We start from the raw sequence: 25,379 nt of genomic DNA, 5'->3' as shown, positions 1-25,379 counted from the left end.
TTAAAGAAGTGCAGCTCTACCTCTCTTGGTTTTTGAGCTATTCCAGCCTTTGTCTAATTTTCAATCAGTTTTAAGGACCTTTATTTTAAAAGGGCGCAGATATGCGCAGCCAATCTCAGTCACTTTACGTACTGCAATGTAGTATGTTTCATTCCATAAGTATGTCACGGTGGATCACGGTGGAACATTTGAAAAAACTGCAAACGAAATTCCCAATTTTGCATGATTTCTTTGTTCTGAATCAAAATATGCAAGAAAAAATATTGCCAAAAATAATCAACAATCACGTGACAAGGCTTGCGATGTTTATGAGACACTCACATCCGAGCATTTTTGTTTTTGACTCAATTTTGGGATTTGCGTCTAGCGTATTTCGATTTCAAAGCAAAAAATCGTGCGAAATTGGTAATTTCATTTACAGTTTTCTCAAATGTTCCACCGTGATCTATCATGACATACATATGAAATAAAATTAACTATATTGCAGTATGTAAAGTGGCTGAGATTGGCTGCGCATATCTGCGCTCTTTTAAAATAAAGTCCCTTAAAAATTGATTAAAAATTAGACAAAAGCTGGAATAGTTCGAAATCCAAGAAAGGTAGAACTGCACTTCTTTCAGCAAAAAGGTGTATTTTCATAGTATGTTAAACTTCGTGTAACATCAAAACTGCGTAGAAGTCGAAATAACCAGAAAAAATTAGAAAAACTGGTATTAAGGGGATCCATTAGTTTGTAGCACTATAACTTCTTTCCCTTGAAAGATAGAAGTTCTCTTTCTTCGACAAAAACTCCTTAAATAACATTTTGTACAACTTTTTCTTAGGCTTCGTTTGTTTTTGGCTTTAAATAAAAAAGCTAAGTTGATTATCTATTGACCCGCCCCCTTAATGCAAATTTTTTTTGGTACAGTAGACTCTCGGAAAAGTTAATTGTTCAGAAAAGTTAAGCGAATATCAGCTCTCATGCAACGCTCTAAAAAGTTAATTTTTGCCTTAACTTTTCTGAGAGTTTGAATTTATTGGTTGTCCAAGCGTTCGTCCACACACGTGAGTTTACCTTCTATCTTTATTTCTCATTTTACAGTTTATTGTCGCCTTTCCACAGTTTCATACAGAGTCGCATCATAACTGGGATTAAATTAAACTTTTGTACCGGACAGTCGCAACGCATTCAATACGAGCACATAGTTACATCAGGATGATTGATAACATACTGGAAAAGCGCAAACTCAGATGAATTTTAAATGTAAAAGAAGGATCAGGAAAGAACTAAATATAAGCGCGAACATTATCAAAACGTAGTCGCAGAAAAAACAAAAGTAAACTAGTGTAACCGATTATTTTAAACTTACTGAAAGGAACTAAGTATTATTTCATAAAGATCTTGCTACATATTTATTTCCATTACAACTTCCAAATACATAAAAATGTGTATCCTATATCCCGGAATGCATTTTTCGCCTCTGTATTTATCATTTTCAATGATTTTTAGGACTACTCGGAAAAGTTAATAGTTCGGAAAAGTTAATCGACCCATTCCCCAATCGATTAACTTTTCCGAGAGTCCACTGTATAACAAAAAAAATACTTCAAAAATCAAGCGACTTTTGTGAAGACACAAATGCAGAAAACTTAGTAATTTCTACGTAAAAACTGATGTCCGCTTTTTTTAAGCCTGTCACTGTGTGATGTCCAAATCTATTTGTGCTCGTGACAGCTTCCAATCAATGAAATGTGCCGACTTGTAAATAGTGATCTTTCTAATGTATGCTCGTGGTCAGAAAGAAATTGGCTTCCCATTAATTCCTCTATAAATAAAGCTATGCTCATATCACGAAGACAACGTCCAACACTTTTGCCAGACATAGTAATAAATCAAGAGAAAATCAGTTATATTTCAAACATATCTATTTTGGAGGTAATTTCCCAGCAAGACCTAGAATGGGACGATCAGGTAAATGCACAATATAGTAAAATTTACTTGGGATTACGAGATTTAAAATTGACTGCATCTATGTTACCACTGTCTTTAAAGTTAAAACTATTCAAGTCCCTGTTACTTCCGCATTTCAATTATGGTCTAGAATCGATTATAAATGCCTCCGGTAGAGCCATCGAAAGACTGCGAATTGTATTGAACTGTGCGTTCGCTGGGTTTACAAATTGAGCAGGTTTTCAAGAGTATCACATCTTCAAACTACACTGCTAGGTCTAGGTTGTTTTTTTTTAATTATTTAGAATTTAGATGCGGTGCAACTTTTCACAAAATTCTTCAAACAGGTCCTAATTATCTGCGTGAAAAATTACAGCTTTTCCATAGTTCAGAGTGAGGAATTACATTTTGCCTCGTTTCAATTCATTACATTATAGTGTCACTTTCTTTGCACGTGCAGTAGTCTGATGGAACTAACTTCCTGCTGGAATTGAGATGATAAATTCATCTGCTCGGTTCCGTAGCGAATGCATTGAATGGTTGGAAGGAAGGAATTACGTTTAAAAATAATTGTTGTGCAGTTAAGTAAGTTAAAAAAGTGAGAGCAAGTGGAAAACGTGGTTGTCAATTCCGATTGTAGAATTTTATAAGAATGTATTCTTAATCTACAAGTATGATAAATAAATAAATAAATAAATTTAAAAAAAGCACCAGAACTGCACTAAAAATGCCAAACCAAAAAAAGCTACCACAGAACGATGAAAAGACTATAAATAAACGTTGAAGATGGTAAAACAGAGACAAAAACAATTAAAAGGCTTCAAAAAAGTGACAAACCATGCACAGAAGATGATGAAAAGATGGCGAATATACGACAGAGAGACGACGAAAGAACGATAAAAAGACAAACAGTTTTTTGTTGTCTTGGCAACAAATAGGACGACGATAAAATGCAAAAATGGATGAAAAAAACAACAAAAAATCCAGCTTGACGATACCGAACAGATGCCCAAACAGTGGCAAAAAGAAATTAAAAAAAACACGATAAAAAAAAGTTTAAACGGTGTATACGTAAAAAAACGACGAATAAATTATGAATATCCGATAGAAAATTAACAAAACTGACGACGAAAAGACACCAAAACAGCTACATAAACAGCAAAAAGCTGTCAATAAACCAACAAAACCGGAGGGGCGCCAGAAGGACACTGGGTTAAAAGGCCACCGCGACCGTCTTAACGTTTGTCTTTTATGGCAGTTGTTTTTGGTTGCTTTGACAACAAACAGAACGACGAGAAAAGGTGCCGAAGAAGTGATGAAAAGACTACAAAGAACGATGAAAAGCTGAGAAAAAAAACAAAAACAAAAACGAAATCAACAAAATGACGAGCAACAACCATAAAAAGCTGCTGAAAAAGGCGACGAAAAATGCAACAAACGGAGTCAAAAATGATGACCAGACATCTCGGAAATGGGCTGTAAAGCAATGTTGCGAATCGACCGAGAAGTCGACCATGCCTACTCACACGCGAAAGAGTATGAGAAACATAGCATTCAACGCTAACACCGCACACGCAGCCGTCGTAAAAGAAACAGCCACCGGTACTGTGTGCAGACATTCTGCAACCCACACACTCGCGCACGCGCATCCTCACATCGTCTGTCCGTGAGGCGGGATACAAATTTTGCATTACTTTTTCTTCTTCATCTTCACCCTCGATTCCACTCACGGGCGAGAGTACGAGCCGTCGTTAGTAATCAGTAACAGCAGATCGGTCTACAACGACGAACGACGAGCGACGACAGTAGCTGTTAGCTAAACACAAGTCGCAAATACTCGTTGTAGTGCATGAAGAAAGAGGAGCGGGAGTTTTAAAGGCATGCTTATGCCGGCGTGTTTGTTAGCATGAGTACGCGTGTGTGAGAAAATTAGACCACACGAGTGTGAGCTTCGCAACACTGATGTAAAGATGGCAAACGGCCATGGTAGACGCAAAAATGCGACAGAGGGCTGATAAAAAGACGGCGAAAACGCGTCAAAAAAACAACAAAATTACGAATTACGAATAGACAACATTATAACGACGAAGACAGCAAAACACAAACACAAAAAAAATGTCGAAGAGGTGACGAAAATATGAAAAAAAAATTGATGCCAGGTAGACGAAAATTAACATGATGTAAATAAAAGACAAAAGACGACAAAAATGCGATGAAAAGACGCCGAAAGAAACACCAAAGAAAGGACAAAATATGTCAAAAACGACGAGAAAGAACTAAACATAGGTGCAAATGAGGAAAATAAAAGATGAAAAACAGCAAAAAAACCACAAGGTATACAGCCCTAAGGGTTGTACGAATAGGTGACGTATGTCTATATCAGATTATTAGATCAAAGACTAATGTAAACTGCATTTCTGGGATATGTATGTTTATGAGAATCTGTGAGTGCCATTGTTTAAGTGAATGTTCAGATTCAATTCTTCATTGAATGCAATGGTGACTTTGAAAATTCGTGGACGGGGGTTCACAAGTACAATACCTGCAACCATTGAGACATAGAATTTCACCTAATGATCAGTGTTGAAAAATTCATAGCAGCAAAAAACTCAATGAGATTTCAAGCACCATGAAATTTCAATCTTGATCAAAAGCGTCGAACTTACACATGAATTTCTCTCGCTATTATATGCGATGGCTCTGTTGCTATGCGCTGTTAACCAAATTCAGCTGTGAGCATTTTGCTTACTTCTTCCACGGCTGGCATTTCGTACAACGAACCAGAGTGAGAGCGAAAGAGAATTAACCGCCAGAGAAGCCATTAGCTGCGAAAAAAGCTAGCATTTTATTTCAGTCCGCTTTAGAGACGATTTTGCGAATTTAATCGGACCGTAATCCAACGTTAAGGTTGAGGGCGATTTTACCCTGATTGCGGGCCCATTTCAGTTGCATTTGAAGTCAATTTGAGTTCGATTTGAATTGGAACCGATTTGAGTCGCATTTTGGTCTTATTCCAACTTTAAACCGTTTTTTGCCTGATTTTAGGTTGGATTTTAAGTCCAATTTAGGATGAATTTTTGTAGGATTAAAAGTCGGTATCGATTTCAATCGGATTGGGCTCGATGTAATCCGATTTGAATCAGACTAGTGACCAATTTTAGTCCGTTTCTAAGTCGTATTTCTGGCTGATTTGAGTCTGATTTGGACCAATCGGATCGGATCGGACCATAATCTGACTTTAAAGGCGGTGGCAATTTCAGTCAGACTTATGGCCGATTTCAGTCGGATTTGAGGCCAACTTGAGTTCGATATACGTCAGATCGGGGGACGATTTGAGTCGGACTTCGGACCAATTGTTGCTGGATTTGGGACCGATTTTATTTGGACCTTAGTCCGACTTTAAAGCCGCTGGTAATTTCAGTCGGATTTGAGTCCGACTTCGATCGGAGTCAATTCACGAGTCTGATTTTGGCCCGATTTTGTTCGGGTTTTAGCCGACTTTAAAATTAGTGACGATTTCATTCGGATTTTAGTCCACTTTGGAGACGACTTGGTGTATTTGGGTCGAGGGCGATTTTACTCAGATCTCGGACGAATTTTAGTTGCATTTGAAACCCGTTTGAGTCCGATTTGAATTGAAACTGGAATAAATTGGAATTTGGGTCTACTTTAGACCGTTTTCATCCTGATTTCGAAACCAATTTGGAACAGATTTAGGATCAATTTTGGTTAGACTTTGTTCCGAATTAAAAGTCGGCGTCGATTTCAGACGGATTTGGGACCGATTTAAGTCGGATTTGAGGCAGATTTTGTTTTCACTTTACTCCGATTTTGAAGACGGTGATAATTTCAGTCAGATTTAGGGCCGCTTTCAGTCGGATTTCGAGCCAATTTGAGTCAGACTTCGGACCAATTGGTGTTGGATTTGAAACCGATTTTATTCGGATTATAATGCCATAATAAATCCGCTGGCGGTTTCTGTCGGATTTGGGACCGATTTCAATCCGATTGAGGTCAATTCACGAGTCTAATTTGGGGCTGATTTTGTTCGGATTTAGGACCGATTTGAGTCATATTTTACTCAGATTTGTGGCCGATTTCAGGACGACTGGGCGGATTTGGGTCGGACTTTAATCCTACTTTAAATACGAGAGCGATTTCAGTCAGATTTCCGTCCCATTTTAGTTGCATTTAAAGCCCATTTGAGTCTGAATTGAGTTGAAACCGATTTGGGTCAAATTTTGGTCCTCTTTAATCCATCCGTTTTCAGACTGATTTTGGAGCCAATTTGGATTAGATTTAGGATCAAATTTGGTTAGACGTTGTTCCGAATTAAAAGTCGGTGTCGATTTCAATCGGATTTGGGATCGATTCGAGTCGGATTCGATGCCAACTCACGTCTGATTTGGGGCTGATTGAAGTCTGATTTTGTTCGAGTTTTAATCCGAGTTAAAAATCATTGGCGATTTTAGTCGTATTTGGAACCGATTTGAGTCGGATTTAAGGCAAAATTTCAGACAGATTTTGCTCGATCTTTACTCCGATATTAAGGTTGGTGACAATTTCAGTCAGATTTAAGGCCGATTTTAGTCGGATCTGGAGACGACTTGAGTCGAATTTCGGACCAATTGGTGTTGGATTTGGGACCGATTTCATTCGGACTTTAATCCGACTTTAAAGCCGCTGGCGATTTCTTTGGGGCCGATTTAAGTCCGGTTTCAGACCAAATCCGTCATCAATTCACGAATCTGATTTTGGACTGATTTTGTTAATTCGACATCAGTGGCGATTTCAGTCGGATCTGGAACCGATTTGAGTCGGATTTGAGATAGATTTTGCGCAAACTTTACTCCGACTTTATAATCGGTGACAATTTCAGTCAGAGTTAAGGCCAATTTGAGTCGGATTGCGGACCAATTGGTGTTGGATTTGGAACCAATTTTATTCGGACTTTAATCCGACTTTAAATCCGCTGACGATTTCAGACGAATTTGGAGTCAATTCAGATTTTGTTCGGGTTTTAATCCGACTTTAAAATCAGTGGCGACCAATTTGATGGCTGTGTTAGGTAAGTGTGCCAGAAAAAGCCGTAAGTCTGCTCATCCCAACAAGATTTCTTAGGACCGCGATAAACCTGATCTGATTTAATGTCCTGAAAGTGAACTATTAAGCCTAGTATCGACCTGAAAAGAAATGGGCAAAAAGATAGGCCAAGAAATGCTGAAGAAAAGATTTTCCGTTTGCGATTTGTTTACCAGTATGCACCTCACAAGAAATATTGTTTTACTTTCAGATGGCGCAGTTTTACATGCCAGTGAATTGAAACGTCACTTTTCCGTACGGAATAATATCCGGCGCAATTATTACCACAAGAAAAAATGACAGATAATTGCTTGCCTTGCAGTTGTCAAAATTTCTTCGGTAAATATCAGGATTTTTTCTTGAGCTATTTTCTTTTCAGCTGGATACTAGGCTTTATAAGCGAAAGTGAGCGACCAGCCCTATCTTTCGCCCGATTACATCCACAAACTGCAAGAATTTATTCAAAAATGATGTCTCATATTAATATTATATTCATGCATGTGACGTAAATTTTCAAAGTGAGCGAGAATTAGCGACTGTCTGATCCGAAAATAAGTTTTGAGCGTTTAATTTGTTGCTTACTATAAACAATATTTTGATTGCAGGCGTTCGTAAAAGTACATGTTTTTCTCACATTAGATAAACATAATAAGTGTATTAACTAGTTACAAACGAAAACTAGTTGTATAATTTGACAAACGGCATCAAATATATGTGTCGTAAATTGAAGGCTTAAAGTTTTTCAGTACAAAACTTCCTATCTCAATACCTTTTTTGAGGTGTGCTGCCGAACATTTTCAGTTCAATTACATAATATTTTATGTCGGTATAGCTTTAAAATAATACCAAAAAGAACTAAACCAAGGCGACTCAAAAAAGAAGCCCATTAGCATGGCTTATGATGGGCAGCAAACAGGTTGATCGCAATCTAACAATGCACAAACGATGTTAATTGAATTTGAGCAGGCAAAATTGACACAATTAAGCTAATCTGCAACCGGATGTGAAACAATGAAACCTCATCTAGTTATTATATCGTAACTATTTCTTATGATAGTTTCACTAGCAGCTCTAGTAGTGTATTGTGATCATAATCGTATTTTCGCGAGCCATTAAAGAACGGTTAATCATAAATTGTGTCTCACAACAATTGGATACAGCTACATATTCCGCTACATTGGTATACTATACTGCGTAATTGCTCACGAATTGTGTTTTATTGTTTTAATAGTTTTAATTGCTTTAATAATAAGCTGATTTTGTTACGGCATTTATAAATAAACCATTAGTAGAAACATTGTCTTTGGATGCTTTTTTAAATACTTTAACGTTGTTGTATCATTAACGTACATAATGTTCTGTTATTTAATGCTTTTTAATCAAATTTGAACATAGGTCTCACTTATCCCGGTGAATGGGATAAGCGGGATCTACCGCCATGATTTTGAAAACTCGCCTTAGATTCATTTCATGTAAATCGATAGTCATTTGGAATTAATCGTTCGAAGTGATACCATTGAAGAGTTTCTGTGCTGCTAATTATGCAATTTTTAGGTCCCACTTGCCCGGAGTACCTTAATGTAGATTGAGAAAATTTTTGATTGAATAGTTCGTTGGTAACTATCGCCAAAAAAATTTAAAATTTTTGGAAAAACAGTGTCTAGACGTCCTTTCTCTATTTCAGTGATAGACGTCCTTTCTCTATTTCAAAACTGTACGAATTTATACATCACGCATAGCATACTAGACCACCGCGTGCGAAGGACACGGTCGTACACGTATGGAAAACAATATGAGATATTTGCACTAAGCTACCTGTACAATTCTTAAATGCTAATGAAACCTAAACCTAACCTTGAGATCCACATCCGTTCGCTGCACAAACAGTCAATCTGCATCCGTTCGCTGACCTTTGCTAACGAAACCATTAACCAATTACTGATCGGAACGTCATACTATCCGGCGAGTTTTAAGAGAAAAAGCAACTAAATAATAATGGTTTGTAGAAGATTGCTTTTTAATAACCGGTTCAATGTAAGTACCTGCTAGTAGTAGCAGCGCAGCACCGAAGCAGCTATAAATTTTCTCGCGTGCAATTTAACCGAAACCTTCAGTTTTGTTTAAACGGCGTCGGTGGTAACCCATTATTAGTAGTATCATTATTACACTGACCGGATCGCGTGTGTGCCCATTAATTCATTGGGAGACACCACGGGACCGGGACCAACCACGCGAAGGTTATTTACTTAAAACCTTCTGACTGGCTGGCTGGTTGGTTGGCAAGTTTAGGCCTTCGTTCGCCAATGGTTTGACCAATTTACCACAAGATGAATTTGGTGGCCTTTTCCGTCAAAAAAATAGCAGCTCGTTTCATGTTATAGTTTTCTGCGCCAACAAGTGTGAAACTTCCTGAAACAATAGTTATAATTTTGTTGCTGACCTTACGAGCTAATTTGTTTTGTAGAATAGACGATTTCTATTAATTAACAATTAACACTAGTCATAAGCTTCTGTTCAAGTTTAGTTTCAATTTATATCTAATTTCAAGTCCAATTTCGATTCTCACTTTAAGTTCAACTTCAAGTAATAGATTGAGGAGATGGCCATTCAGTTCTAAAATAAAGCAGTCGTTTTGTTTTTTTTGTAGACAACTTACAAGTTAAAACATTCTCAATTACAGTCAGTGCACAATCATGGGTCACACACAATTGTGGGTCCTTTTAGCTCTAGCTGATGATCAGCGTTTAACTATCAGCTAATGATTGATGAAATTATTAGTGCTACTTATGAGTGAGTAACAATTTTATTAATCACTTCGTATAATATTCACGCATAATTGTGTGTGACCTATGATTGTGGACTCCCAGCTAGCACCAACTCGTATATCAAAGTACAAAAATTATCGTAAATTTCTCCTAACAAATTTGAAATCGTAACTAAAGCTGGATAAAGTGGGACCAAGGTGATTTTCTATCGTACATAATGATAATAAGACTGACATACATACGATTTTCACCATAAAATCGTATAGTAGTACGGAGTGACTCGCGCTTAATCGGATATTATTGTATATAACTACTTATATAGTCGTAACGCTTAAAATTATTCGTAATCACGTACATCGCCTCCAATATAGTACGGATATGCCAATTTTGCGCATCAAATACGATTTATTAGCATGTATATCTGTACGTAATGCTGATTTTTATCTTTTTCATACATATGAAAATGCTAGCAACACAACTCTATAGGTTAAAAGTTACTAGGCGAAGGCAGATAAAACGTTGTGAGCCAGGCAGAAATTATATAAAAAGGTAAATAAGTCAAATTATAAAATAAGTCGTATTTTAAAAGCCCTGAAGAAGCACCAGAACCGACATCGAAACGTGCGTTGGAGTAAAAGAAAACAAAACATCTATTTTATTTTAAGACAGAACAGTCAACTGGCGTATTTCACGCGAACTCGTCTATGTAGTTGGCAGCGCCCTCTCAGAATTCAATGAAACTTTGTGTGTAAAGAGTTCATGTTGCTTATTTAACTAGCAAGTATGCAAATACTTAGTTTTTATTACAAAATTTTTCTAGACTAACTTTTGGAAAGGGCCCAATATTTTTCTCTTTTTTTGATAAAAAATATAACTCGAAAACTATAGTTGTAGGTCCTATAGTTGATGATCTATGGGTGGCTTTTAGAAAATGTTCTGAATTTTTATAAAAAAATATTGAAAAATTTAAAAATTAATTTATACACTGAAAAAAAAGCATTTTAAAAACTAAAAATCAATTTCCCAAAAAACGCTGTCTCAGAAATTAATGAATTTTTTTTTTTGAAGATAGACAAATAATGTGGCCTACACATCTTCCATACATCGCAAGATGGTCAAACTGAAGGGAAAAAAGTTTTCCTAACAAAAACTTTTTTAAGTGCTTACCGGGGAAAACAGATATTTCAGTATTTCCAAAATTCTAGCACCTACAAAAAAATGATGTATGAGTTACTTTTAGCAAATATTATGAATTTTCATAAAAAATATTGAAGAAAATAAAAATTATTTTCTACCCTGGAAAAAATGCATTTCAAAAATTAAAACACGATTTCCCAAAAAAACGCCACCTCAGAAATTCGTGATTTTTTTTCTAAAGATAGACAATTATGTGGCCTACAAATCTTCCATATATCGCAAAATGGTCATATTTAAAAGAAAAAAGTTTTTGTAACCATAGCTTTTACCTGTTTATATCTTTTTTTCAGTGTGTAAATGAAAAAGTTTTTGTTAGGAAATTTTTTCCTCTTCAATTTGACCATTTTGCAATGTGTGGAAGACTTGTAAGCCATATCCATCTCCAGAAAAAAATTCATCAATGGTGTTTTTTGGAAAATCGAGTTTTAATTTTTAAAATGCTTTTTTTCCAGTATAGGAAATAATTTTGATTTTTTCAGTATTTTTTTATGAAAATTCAGATCATTTTCTAAAAGTCACTCATACATCATTTTTTGTAGGTGCTATAACTTTGGAAATACTGAAATATCTTTATTTCCCAGTAAGGACTTAAAAAGATTTTGTTAGGAAAACTTTTTTCTCTTCAATTTGACCATTTTGCAAAGTATGGAAGATTGGTAGGCCATATAATTATCTATCTTCAAAAAAAAATTCATCAATTTCTGAGATGGCGTTTTTTGGGAAATCGATATTTAAGTTTTAAAATGCTTTTTTTTTCAGTGTAGAAACTAATTTTTAAATTTTTCAGTATTTTTTATGAAAATTCAGAACATGTTCTAAAAGTCACCCATAGATCAATTTTTTGTAGGTCCTATACTGCCTATAATCGCATATCAGTCCCATATGCATTTTCATCGTTTTTGAGTTAAATATCAGATTCTCTCTTTTTTTTGCTTTACTATCCATTAAGAATACAAAAAAGCTGTTTTTATTCCAAAAAGTCTGAAAAAAATATGAAGACAAATTGTCCCATCTTAAAAATAATCGCATATCAGTCCCACCAAATGTTCTTCCTTGGTATGGCCATATATTTTACTTCAATCCATATAAACAATATTTGCTGTTGTTTTTTCGCTTTTCAATTATTAAAAATCATCAGTTAATTAATAAATACAGGGTTGTTTCAAAGAAATTCCATGTGCAAGATAATTGAGTAATTTTCGTTGAAACTGGGCCACTAATGACACGAACAAAAAACAAGACGAAAATGGAACGAAAAGGAGGAAGATCGGGACTGAAGAAGGCGAGAAAAAGAGGAGGCAGCTAGCAGAAAACGGAAAAAACAAGACAGAGAAAAGGAGGAAAAATTGTTTCAATGAGAATGAGACAAAAAATGTGCCAGAAGAGGTGGGAAAACGGGAAAGGAAAAGAGGAAAAACAAGATAAGAAAAAGGAAACGGAATAGCAAAAAGGAAAACCAAACAGGGAACAGAAGTCGAGAAAAAAGAAAACCGATACACAGTGGGACGGGTTCAAAAAAAGGCGGACATCAGCTTTTGCGTAGAAACTACTCAAAAGCTTTCTGCATTGTGTCTTCACAAAAGTTTCTTGATTTTTGAAGTACTTTTTTGTTATACTAAAAAAGTTTGCATTAATGGGGCGGGACAATAAATAATTAATATAACGTTTTTATTTAAAACCAAAACTAAACAAAGCCCAAGAAAAAGTTGTACAAAATGTTGTTTAAGGAGTTTTTGTGGAAGAAAGAAAACTTCTATCTCTTAAGGGAAAGACGTTATAGTGCTACAAACTAATGTATCCCCTTAATACCAGTTTTTCTAATTTTTTCTGGTTATTTCGACTTCTACGCAGTTTTGACGAGCGCAGTTATGCGTAGCCAGTCTCAGTTACTTTACGTACTGCAATATAATGACTTTCATTTAATAAATAAATAAATAAACTTTTGGCATTTGCGCCTAGCGTATTTCGATTTCAAAACAAAAAATCGTGCGTAATTGGTAATTTCATTTACAATTTTCTCAAATGTTCCACCGTGATCCACCATGACATACATATGAAATAAAAGTCACTATATTGCAGTACGTAAAGTGACTGAGATTGGCTGTGCATAACTGCCCCCCAGGGCTTGTTCGTTCACTTTGACTCAATGTTGATTCATTTGACAGTACCATCTCAGTCGAGCAAAATTTGACAAAGTTATGTATGGGACATTTGTAGAACCAGTAATTATCTACAATTTTGCTGAATAAAGTTTTACTGTATCTTTCGTATTTACGGTGCTACAACGCTAGTACCTTGTTAGTGACTAAATGAATGCTCATTTAGTTACTAGTGACATACTAGCATTATAGCATCATAACTACAACACAACAGATACAGCAAAAATTTATTCAGCAAAATTGAAGATGATAACCAGTTCTACAAATGTTCCATACACAACTTTGTCAAATTTGGTTCGGCTGAGATGGTACTGTCAAATGAATCAAAATTGAGTCAAAGTGAACGAACAAGCCCTGCTGCCCCCTTTTAAAATAAAGCCCCTTAAAATTTTGATTGCAATTAGACAAAAGCTGGAATAGCTCGAAAACCAAGAAAGGTAGAGCTACACTTCTTTCAGCAAAAAGGTGTATTTTCATAGTATGCTAAACTTCGTGGAACATCAAAACTGCGTAAAAGTCAAAATAACCAGAAAAAAAAATTAGAAAAACTGGTATTAAGGGGATACATTAGTTTGTAGCACTATAACTTCTTTCCCTTAAGAGATAGAAGTTTTCTTTCTTCGACAAAAACTCCTTAAATAACATTTTGTACATCTTTTTCTTGGGCTTTGTTTATTTTTAGCTTTAAATAAAAAAGTTGAATTGATTATTTATTGACCCACCCCATTAATGCAAACTTTTTTGGTATAACAAAAAAGTACTTCAAAAATCAAGGAACTTTTATGAAGACACAAATGCAGAAAACTTAGTAGTTTCTACGCAAAAGCTGATGTCCGCCTTTTTTTGAACCCGTCCCACTGTGTATCGGTTTTCTTTTTTCTCTTCTTCTGTTCCCTTTTGGTTTCTCTTTTTCCCATTTCGTTTCCTCTTTATTATCTTGTTTTTCCTCTTTTTCTTTTCCATTTTGCCACCTCTTCTGTCACATTTTTTGGAGGAAACGAATAAACCATTTTAGTTTTGATTTTAAACATTTTAACTATATTTTGCGTAATTTTTTTTTACTTTTATTCGTTTTTGTTTAATTGTTTAATTGTCTATTGTTTGAATTTTTGAATCAGTTGTATAATTTGCAAACAATAGAATACAATGAAAAGTTGACATAACTCTAAAAGTCGAAAAACATGAAAAGACGACAAAAATCTGTCATAATAGGGACAAAAAAACAAAACAAGACGACATAAAACGACAAAATAGACATTTAAAAAGCTTCAAAAAGTGAGAAAGTATGCCAAAACACGATGAAAAAAGGACAAAAAGGCAACAGCACGAAGAAAGAACAGACAACATTTTCAACCACAAAGGATGACGCAAAAATGGCATAAAGTAACGGGAACATGACGGTGAAAGACGATGAAAAAATGTTCAAAAAGACGAATAGAAAAATACAAAAAGACACTAAACTAGGAACAACAAAAGACTATAAAAATGACATAATGCCGCCGTAAAAATGCTAAAAAAAACAGACGTCAACATACGACGAACAGACTACGAATACATGGTAAAAAGATGGCAAATAGATCATGATAAAACACCAAAAATACGACAGAGAGATGGGTAAAAGACGTCAAAAAGACGAAAAACGACCGAAGAACGACGAAAATGCACTTAAAATAGGACGAAAAAATGATGACGAGTAGCACAAAATTACTAACAAAAACAAAATTACAATTTCTAAACTCTCAGTTACGTACGACACTGCTGGCTGGTCTAACAAGCCAATGCAAGGCACATCATCGCATCGCATCGAATTTCGCCTGCGAGAGGCAGACAAGAGTTTTAATAGGATCGATTCGCTTCCGGGTTAGTTATGTTTGTGTTCTTTTTCCGCCGTTATTCGTTACTAGTTGAGCCCGAATCTTACGATCCGGAAAATATAAATGTCTGTTCAGAATTCCGAAAACTGCGGATACATTCCATTGGCCAGTGTTTGCGAAGAGGTCTAATCTTTGTATTAGTTCTTTGAGTTCTTATATTGCATAATACATAGCTCTAAGATGTTGTACATAAAAGAGTCATAGCCGGAAACTGAAACAAATAATTTTTATGGTCGTATTGGATTTTGCTTAACTGAATAAAAACTGTTTGCAACCTTTATGTAGTCTGATTAGAGTAAAATGCTGCTTAGGAAATTCTTGAGCGTTTGCTATCATTAACTCGTTTTTTAAAATTTTGCGACTTGGTCCGGTCTGATCTAACACCGACCATATGATATTGCGACAAGCAATCGAGTAGAGCAGGCGAGTCGAGCAGTCGAATCAAGCAATCGAGTCAAGCAGTTGGGTCGAGCAGTCGAGTCGAACAGTCAAGTCGAGCACTCCAGTCGAGCAGTCGAGTCGAGCAGTTGAATCGAGTGGTCGAGTCGAGCAGTTCAGTCGAGCAGTTTAAGCGAACAGTTAAGTCGAATAGTTCAGTCGAGCAGTTGAATCGAGTAGTCTACTCGTGCAGTCGTATCGAATGGTTTAGTCAAGGAGTCGTCGGGTCAAGCGGTTAAGTCGAACAGTTGAGTCGAGCTGTTCATTCGGACAGTCAAGTCGAGCAGTTCATTTGAGCAGTCGAATCGAGCAGTTGAGTCGAGTAGTCCAGTCGAACGGTTTATTCGAGCAGTTGAGTCAAGTAGTCCAGTCGAGCAGTCTAGTCGAGCAGTCAAATCAAGCTGTTCAGTCAAGCAGTCCAGCCGAGCAGTAGAGTCGAGCAGTCGAATTGGGCAGTTGAACCGAGCAGTCGAGCAGTTTAATCGAGCAGTTAAGTCGAGTAGTCCAGTTGAGCAGTTGAATCGAGTAGTCTAGTCGAGCAGTTGAGTTGCGCAGTCTAGTCGAGCAATCGGGTCAAGCGGTTCAGTCGAGCAGTTAAGTCGAACAGTTGAGTCGAGCAGTTCAGTCGAGTAGTCCAGGCGAGCAGTCAAATCGAGCAGGATAGTCGAGCAGTTGAGTCGAGCTGTCGAATCAAACAGTTAAGTCAAGTAGTTGAGTCGGGTTTAGCTAAGTCGAGCAGTTAAGTCAGGCAGTCTAGGCGAGCTGTTGAAGCAAGCTGTTAGTTGAGTCGAGCAATCAAATCGAGTAGTCTAGTCGAGCAGTTGAATCGAGCAATCGCCCAAGTAGCAAATCGGATTTTATTACACTCCTATGATGGCATTTAAGACCAAAATTAGTCTATAATTAGACAATAAAACTCACATTGGTGCTTGGGCGGCTTGAGCAGTTGATTCGAGCAGCCGATTCGAATAGTCCAATCGAGTAGTTGAGTCAAGCAGTTCATTCGAGCAGTCGAGTCGAGTAGTCCAGTCGAGCAGTCGAATCGAACAGTCCAATCGAACAGTTAAGTCGAGCAGTCGGGTCGAGTAGTAAGTCAAGCACATGTGTCAAGCAGTCGAATCGAGTAGTTAAGTCGAGTAGTCCACTCGAGCAGTTAAATCGAGCCGTTCAGTTAAGCAGTCAAGTCGATCTGTCCAATCAAGCAGTTGAGTCGAGCAGTCGAATCGAACAGTTCAGTCGAGCAGTCTCGTCAATCAGTTGAGCAATCGAGCAGTCCAGCAGTCGACCAGTGAGGTGACTGAGAATACAACCCATTGCTACGAAAGCATGACGTCCTATCAGGGACTTGCTTTTAGTTACCGATAAGCCACTTATGACGTCCTGTCAGAGACCTGGTTTTCGGTACAGACATAAGCCTCTTATATAAATAGATTGTCATGTAAACTTCTATTATTATTCTGTATGATGTTTACTTCTATTATTATTCTGTGTTCATTTTTTTCTGTTTCATTTATTGTTTTATTATTGTATTACTTCTTATAATACTTTCTGCCTTTTTTGCATCATATTCTAGAAAATTTTGTTAGCTGGTCACCAGGTCAGAGGATGGTCGCCTCCTCCGGTCGTCGGAACTGGCTTACGACCAGAGTACTTTCAATACAATTGTAGCATCTACGTGGATTTGGTGAAGCCGGTGGATTACCAGTGCAACTCAATCGTGTTTTATGAGCGGAAAAAAGTCGTTTACCTTATTTTTCCTACTTCCAGTAATAAACCTCACATAATAAGGTCTCCCAGCTAAGGCCTCTTTCAGCATTTTGTCAACTACCAAGTTCAGCTGTGAGCTGTGTTAAGCACTGTGTTTTAATAGATGAAAACTAATCATCTAGAGAGATATGGAACAGTAGGTCGCAGATTGAAAAAAAGAAATCTAATTATTTCAGCAAATCGCGAGCAAATTTCATTCCGCAGCCGGTCCGAACCTCGGCGCACACACAGCGCAAACGCGCATTAAACGCCACAACGGTTCCCTATTTTCCTCTCGGCTGAGCCGGAGCCGGGCTGAGCTGACAACGAGACCGGGTTCCACACGAGCGCGTCGCGTACCGCACTGTACTGGGGCGGATGATCTACATAGTTACGTAAAAATTGACGACAAAAGTGTGGCAAACCGCGTGGACCCGTTTGGAATGCAATTCGCAACAGTCGAGCCGCCAGTGAGTGCAACAAATGGTGTCAACATTTGATGACAGCAGCCGCCAGCAACCAGCAAGCAAGCGTGCGGTGCTACCAAATGGCTACCAACCAATGTGCAACGGTAGTGCAGCGGTCGGACATCGCGTCGTCGTAGTAGGCGCCTTACGCCTAGTAAATGTCGTAAATATGCAAGGTGCAGTGCAACGTGTCAACGTGCTGTCGGTCACGCGTTGTCAAAACTAATTGCGGCGTTGTATTTTTTCTTTCAATTGTATAAACTGATTGGGGACACACTTTGAATATTAGACAATCCGATTGATTTCGATTGTTGAAAAATGGAACAACTCGCGCAGATCACATAACCTAATTGAATGTAAAGATCGCTTGATCTCTGATGAAGACGACCTCGTTGATGTTTCGCCAATTGCATCGGCCATTTCGTTCGGGGTCCAAACCGACTCGAAGATGGAGTAGTTTTGGGGCCATCGAGGAGGGTGGTGTAAAGAATTACCGCCACATTTCACGATGAGATCGAACGAACGTTAAGTAGCATCAAAAGATGACAGAGCAAATCGAATTGAATGAATCGATCGAACCGAACCTGCCAAGCAAAAAGTTCATTTTGGCCGACGCCCCGGAGAAGAAGGCAAGCGTGAAAGTTTACTCACAATCAATCAATCAATCAACCAATCGATCAGAGTCCGCTCGCTAATGTTGGTTGCATACATGCGCCTCGATCATAAGCATCTCTCTCAACACTTCTCGCGGAATCTTGAGGCTGTTGATCAGAGCGTTTGATAGGTTGCGAAAAATGCGAGCAGTTCATCGCCGATGCGATGGTTCGATCGATCGATCGAGACAACATAATCGAAAATTTGGAACAATACCAGGATCTAGACGAGGTCGTTGGGGTTTGCCGGGGTAATCACTTAGCGATGATCAATTGATTGTTTACGTGTGTTACATGATCGAGCGACGGTGGTGATGGTTATGGCAGTATGTCGGTCACAACGCGTTAAGATGCGCGCATTACCCGGAGGCCAATTAGTTCTCCGAGTTTAGACTCGTGACCAAACAAAGGCTTGGGGTCAATCCCAACCCAACATTAAAATATTAAATATGCTTTATTACTCACTTACCCACTGTTGTCATCGTGAGCTCAATTGAACCGGTTGCAATATCGGCTTAATAATGTGTTTTGACAACTGTATTAGAACATTGTTCGGGGGCAACAACAATTTTACAGGGTGTTGCTTTTATTGCTCACTCAATCTCGATCGAATCTATGTCCTACTCGGATGGTGGGCGTGGTTAAACTCGATTTACTGTGTAACGAATTTATAATCGTTTACATAAGCCCACTTTGGGAGGGCATGCTGCTGGCAGCATAGAAACCAGCAGCGCGCGCCGGCTTGTACTTACTTTTTCACCGTTGTCGAAGTCGAAGAAAATTAAGGCATGATTTGCACTTGTCTGGCTGGCCTGACTACCTACCGCCGCGGCGTGGTCGGGTATCTTTGAACACCGACCCGACGCACACACGCTCTTCCATGAATATGCTAATGTTGGCGATTAAACATCACGCTCAACCGAACCAGTCACGCCACTACCGACTGGTGAAGTGAGGAGTAATTTATAGTATAATACAAATTATGGTTACTCGTTTAATTTGGGTCTTACAATGAGTGGGTCTGTAATTTAATACGTATCTTCCGGTTTTTTTTTATCGGCATCTTGTCTTGTCAAGATGAAGGTTTAATTAGCCACGCATTCCGCGCGAATCGTTTTGATTGAGCTACAGATTGCATACTCAATTAAATACTTATATTCAGGTAACAAGCTGGTAAAGTGGGTTCAGGGCAGTGATCCCACAATTGTTTCGTATTTCTACGGATTTAAGAATTTTCTACCGACCTACGGATCAAGTGCTCGTATCCAGAGCCTGGTGGCAGTGTGATAGAACTTCAACTTCATTGTTCTTTATAACTAAATAGGTGGAATCCTTATCAGTATTAAACAGCTTAACTTCTTTCACGTGACAATTGAAAACTGTTGAACATTTATGCCGTCAGCAAACAAAATGAAAAGGCGATGAAAAAATGACTAAAATTCGAAGAAAAGACAACGAAGAGACGTCGCAGAAACGGCCGATGGACGACAAAAATGCGATGTAAGATAAAGAAAAAGTGAACGATAAAAAGTTGACAAAAAAACGACAAAAGTACGAGGGAAATAGTATGAAAATACGATGAAAAGACGACTAAAACGAGGCCAGAAAAGGGACATAAAAAAACTTTTCAAAAGCGTCATGAAAATATGATAAAAATAAAAGACAAAGAAGTAACATCAAAAAGGAGTCATAAGGATGATAAAAATGCGTTAAAAAGTTAGGTAAAAAGTGATGAAAACATGGTGAAAAGGTGACAATATAATGCACGGTAAAAATACGAGGGAAATAACACGAAAATATGACGAAAAGATAACGTGAAGATGCCAAAACGACGACATAAAACATGACAAAAAGACCCTCTCCTTAAGCGTTAAGCGTTAAGCCTTAAGCGCCTCCTCGTTAAGCGTCATAGAGGCGATATTTTATGTTTTGTCAACGACGAAAAAAGACAAAAATACGAAGTATTAAAAAATGACGAAAATACGATCAAATGTCGACGAAAAGACGATGAAAAGCAATGAAAACACGGGAGAAATGGCATAAAAAAGATTAAAAGCCATTTAAAACTCCAGAAAAGATATGACTACAGAATACGATGAACGACGAAAAGGCAACAAAACAAAAACCATATTTTGATAACAAACAGGGCGACGAAAAAACAGTGACAAAAAGATAACACAAAAAGGGCGACGCGACGACAAAAGACGAGCCAAAAAGATTACAAAAATACAAAGAAACTTCGAAAAGACGACGTAAGGATGACAAAAATGCAATGATTAACTAAAAAAAGGAATGAGACCTGGGCAAAAACGAGCTCGTAATCCCAAGACTTAGAAGTCGTTGGTTTGGAATCTTACAAGATACCTATTTCGATGTAAAAAATGCAGGAAATCGATTGATGGTGGTTTCATCCTGCGCAGACTTCGGCATTTGTCAAATTTGTCAAAAATATCAGAAGAATCGAATTCCATTCATTCCATACTGTGCGAAATGCCCAATTCACCCCCATCACCCACATAGATAACCTAATTAAAGCGATTAAAACTAACTCAAAGGCAAAAAAGTCTTCAAAAAAAATGTGTATTTTATCATACTGAATAACTTTGGGGAACAGTTGAAAGCAATAAGTTAAGTGGATGTGGAGTTATTGTGCACAATTGATTTTTAAGTGCACTTTTTAAATAAATCATTATATTTCGCAACTAGCAAAAGATAGATGGTCACTATATTCAGCAAAGTTGCTCATTTTAGTGTGTTTTATAATTTTTCTTAAGAAAAAAAATTTTTTGGACGTACTCACAAAAACTAAAGTATGTATCACCCTGATAGATGAATATAAGATCACCTAGATAGTTTGAAGAGACGCGCTGTATTTTATTGATAAACTTTTCCAAAGACACCATCGTTGAAAAATTACGATTTTTTTACGCAACAGCAAATGAACGTGTTTTTGTAGATCTAGGAGAGAATCAGGCAAAACGGACCGATTGTGAATTCATCACGGTACTAAATCGATGACAATCAACTCTCCTGATGTCTTTCGAGTAAATTGGTACTATTCAATTTTATTCCCCTTGCTTTAAATTAGTTTTAATCGCTCTAATTAGGTTTTACTATGTATTTAGGGGTGGATTGGGCAAAATGGACTACACCTACATTTCGCACAGTATAGAATGGATGGGATTTGATTCTTTTAATGTTTTGACAACCTTTGGAAGCTATTTGAGTTCGTTTCACGGGCAGCAAATAAATTTTCATACTGTTTAATTAGCTTTTAACATGATTTTTAGGGAAAATAGGGCAAAATGGACCACCTGCCGAAGTATGCGCAAAATGAAACCATTACCAATCGATTTCCTGCATTTTTTTACATAAGAATAGGCATTTTGTAAGATTCCAAACCAGCGGCTTCTAATTCTTGAGATAACGAACTCGTTTCTGCCCATTGTGCAATGGTGAAAAGTTGACAAAAAGACGACAGCGAGAGAAATAACACGAGAAATACGGAAAATGGCAACGAAAAAATGGTAAAAAAGTGACAAAAATCAATGGCAGCAAAAACGACGACACAACGACAAGAGGACAAGAAAAGAGGAGAAAAAACCACTAAATGACGACAAAAAACAACAAGTCACAAAAATAGAAAAAAAGCCGCCGAGCCAAAACCAGAGGCAAAAAAAACAACGAACCCACGACGAAAATATGATGAATAGATGACAAATACGACCGAGAGATGACGCACGACAGCCAGACGAGGAATACGAAGAAAAGACAACAAAGAGCTGATAAAAGATGGTGCAAAGGCGTCGGAAAAAAACAACAATAAAATGATGAAAAGTGGATAAAAGAACGATGAAACCACAGCAAATAGACTACGAAAAGACAGCGGAAAGCTAGGCAAAAAGACGAACAACGACAAAAATGGGGTAAAAAGACGACGGAAAAACGCCAAAGAAGCGATAAAAAATGTGAAAGACATTAAAAAATGACGAATAGATTACAAACAGATGCAAGAAATGCGGCGAAAAGAACAGCAAAATAAACAAAAAAGCATTGAAAAAGCATCGAAAAGGCGACAAAACATGCAAAGAAGACGACAAATATACGACAGAAATCCGACGAAAGGTAGCAAAAATTATCATTTTTGTTGTCTTGATAGCAAATAGGACAGCTAAAAAATGGCAAAAATGCATCGAAAAGACAACAGATAAAACGGCGAAACGATGACAAAAGACGATGGAAAGATGACAAAAAAAAACAAAGAAAAGATCACAAATTTTGCGATTATTATAAAATTTAAAACAACAAAAAAGCCGCCGAAAAAAGCAACGCAATTGTAGTAAAAAGACGGCAAAAACAGAAAGACACCAAAAATAGAGGTCGAAAAATACCAAAATTAATTTGCAATAAAGACCATAAAAGGGAAACAAAAATATAACAGGGAGATAACTAAAAGACTATTCGTCGAAGAAAAGACAATCAAGAGATGACAAAATGCACCAAAAAGACAACAATAAAATGATGAAAAGACAAAAGAACGGCAAAAGTAGGAGAAAAGAATGACGAAAAGACAGCAAATAAACGACAAAAGAACGACGAGGAAATCAAGGCGAAAAGACCATAAAAAAGTCGACAAACGAACAAAAATAGAAAGAAAAAAACGACGATATAACGCCAGCGAAGCGTTAAAAATACAATAAAACATTACGAAAGGATTATAAATAGAAACAGAGAAGGCGATGAAGCGACGATAAGAAGATTGCATAACAATGCCAAAAAAGACTACAAATGACGACAAAAAAGGGGTCATCAAGAGCAACCTTTTGGCTCTAACAGCCTCTCTTAGCCAAGATTCGAACACCTGACGACTAACTTGTCAGACCCGCGTCGTACCTCGAGGGCATCTGAGTAGCGAGCGTCGTAAAGACCACAAAATATGCGAAAAGGATGACGGAAAAACGACAACAGAAATACGAGGGAAGAACGATCCAAACACCAAACAAATTTTTCTTTTTCTGACAACAAACAGAAAAAAAATGGCAAAAAGTGACAAAAAGACAACAAATAATTAACGGTAAAACAACGACAAAAAAACGACAAAATGGAGATGACGAAAAAAAAAGTCTTAACAGCACCAAAAAAGGGGCCGAAAAAAGCTACCAAAAATAGCAAAAATGCCAAAAACAGACGTCAAAAACTACGAACAGACAACGTAAAAGCGGCAAAAAGGCCAACGCAAGGCAACGAAAACGCAACAATAAAATAAGGAAAAGACGACAAAAGAACGAGGAAAAGACCGCAAGTGGTCAAAACTATAAATAGATGCAAAAAATGCGATCAAGAGACGTTAAGAAAGCGGCAAAACAACGACAAGGAGTACCAAAAATCCACTATCAACACAAAATCAAGACAAAACCACACACACACACACACACACACACACACACACCACAGAGTGATCACATGTTTAGGCGAATTCAGAAAGAAATTTAGCGTGTCAAACTTAGGTTTGATATGAATTTAATTTTTCATTCGTTGCTCATCGAAAAGTGACGAATGTTCTACTCAGAGATGCCAGAAGTGAAGACATGTCTTCATTTTGAAGACATTTTTGAGGATTTATTTTGAAATAGCTTCACGTGAAGACACTGGAAGACATGTCTTCACCATGAAATTTAAATGGGCGGGAAGTTCTGGAAACCCGGAAGAAGACAAATGAAGACATTTTTTCTTGATTCGGGAAGACTTTTCAAAAATTCACCTGGTAACCCTGGTTCTGCTAGACGGAAGGGAAGTAATTTCGCCTAAACGCTTCCACCTGAAACTCGCCTTTACGTTGTCATCTGAGTCCTAGCGATTCGTCGGTTCACCGCTTGTCGAGGGGTAACGTACGAAATCTATACCGACAATGACACGAACTTTCAGGGTGCTAGCTGTGTGCTAGCGACATACATAAAAATCTTGCCGAAAAACTAGCCAATATGAGTACTAAGTGGGCTTTAAGCCCTCCTTCAGTTCCACACTTTGGAGGGAGTTGGGAGCGAGTAGTATGGAATGTTATAACAGGCGCTCAACGGACTGTCCTCCGCGCGGAATTCAGACACTATTGACGATTCGTCTCAGTTCAAGTTAGCGATTAAAAGGCTTTTGAGCTCTAAAGGAGAGATCCAATCGCCGAATTCGCTAGCAGGACTACGGTCGAGCTACAAGAACCGATTGGGATTTGACAAGGTCACTGATCGACCTCTTGGAGTTCTTCGACCAGTGAAAACAACCGCAATTCCAGTAGCTTAGGATGTGTGTCTAATTGTCCTTTGTGCCTGGGAAGTAAGAGGCGATCCGTCTAAAAATGTTACCACCATACAATTGATACAGTTTCTATAAAGTGAGTAGTATTCACATAATTGAAAACCGTTCAGAACTGGCAGCATTTTAGACGCTCAAAAACTTTTATTATTTCGAGGCACTCGCCTAGCACTTTATTCTGAAAATGCTTAAAATTCATTTCTTAAAGCATTTCATGCTTGAATCTTCTGTGGTCTAAGATTTTTTTTCACCTTTTTATAATTAGGCTGTCGCCATTGTAACTGAAATTCAATCGAAAGTAATCTTATCAGCGTTTAAGGTGCTATCGCAGATTTGTGTAGTTGAACAATCGTTTCAATTTACGAAGAATTGATTTTGCTATTCTCAAGCGTTTTTTTTTCGTACAATTCAAGTAGCGTGACAGTTTCCCGATGAACACTACCATAAAGGAACACATGTTACAACGTAAAAACTAATAACCATTTTAAGAGAAAGCCTGGCTTTCGCTTTCAGTTTTAAATTTCCATGTAGGCTGCTGCAGGTAGGCAGTCATTTTCAACATTCAAATTTATAACGCTTCCATTAACCCTGTCAAGCGCACGTTTCAACCATTTCTTCCTCCCGCGGCCAGCAGCAAAAAGTGACGTGACCGTGAACGGGTCATCTCGCTGGCTCAGCTAATGCCCCACGGTTCGTGAGAATGATGATAGCATCGGACGACATCCCACCACCACGCACCACGGACTAAGCGTGTGTTCG

At 37.6% G+C, this 25,379-nt stretch overlaps 1 protein-coding gene across 1 annotated transcript in view; it reads right to left on the bottom strand.

The window, feature by feature from the left end:
• Window positions 1-25,379, bottom strand: part of LOC128732898 (uncharacterized) — a 300,158-nt gene that overhangs the window by 20,028 nt on the left and 254,751 nt on the right. The window lies entirely within an intron of this gene.

This window comes from Sabethes cyaneus, chromosome 1 (genome assembly GCF_943734655.1).
Source record: "Sabethes cyaneus chromosome 1, idSabCyanKW18_F2, whole genome shotgun sequence".
Taxonomy (NCBI): domain Eukaryota; kingdom Metazoa; phylum Arthropoda; class Insecta; order Diptera; family Culicidae; genus Sabethes; species Sabethes cyaneus.
Note: the sequence above shows the minus strand (reverse complement) of the source record. Positions and strands in the feature narration are given on the sequence as shown.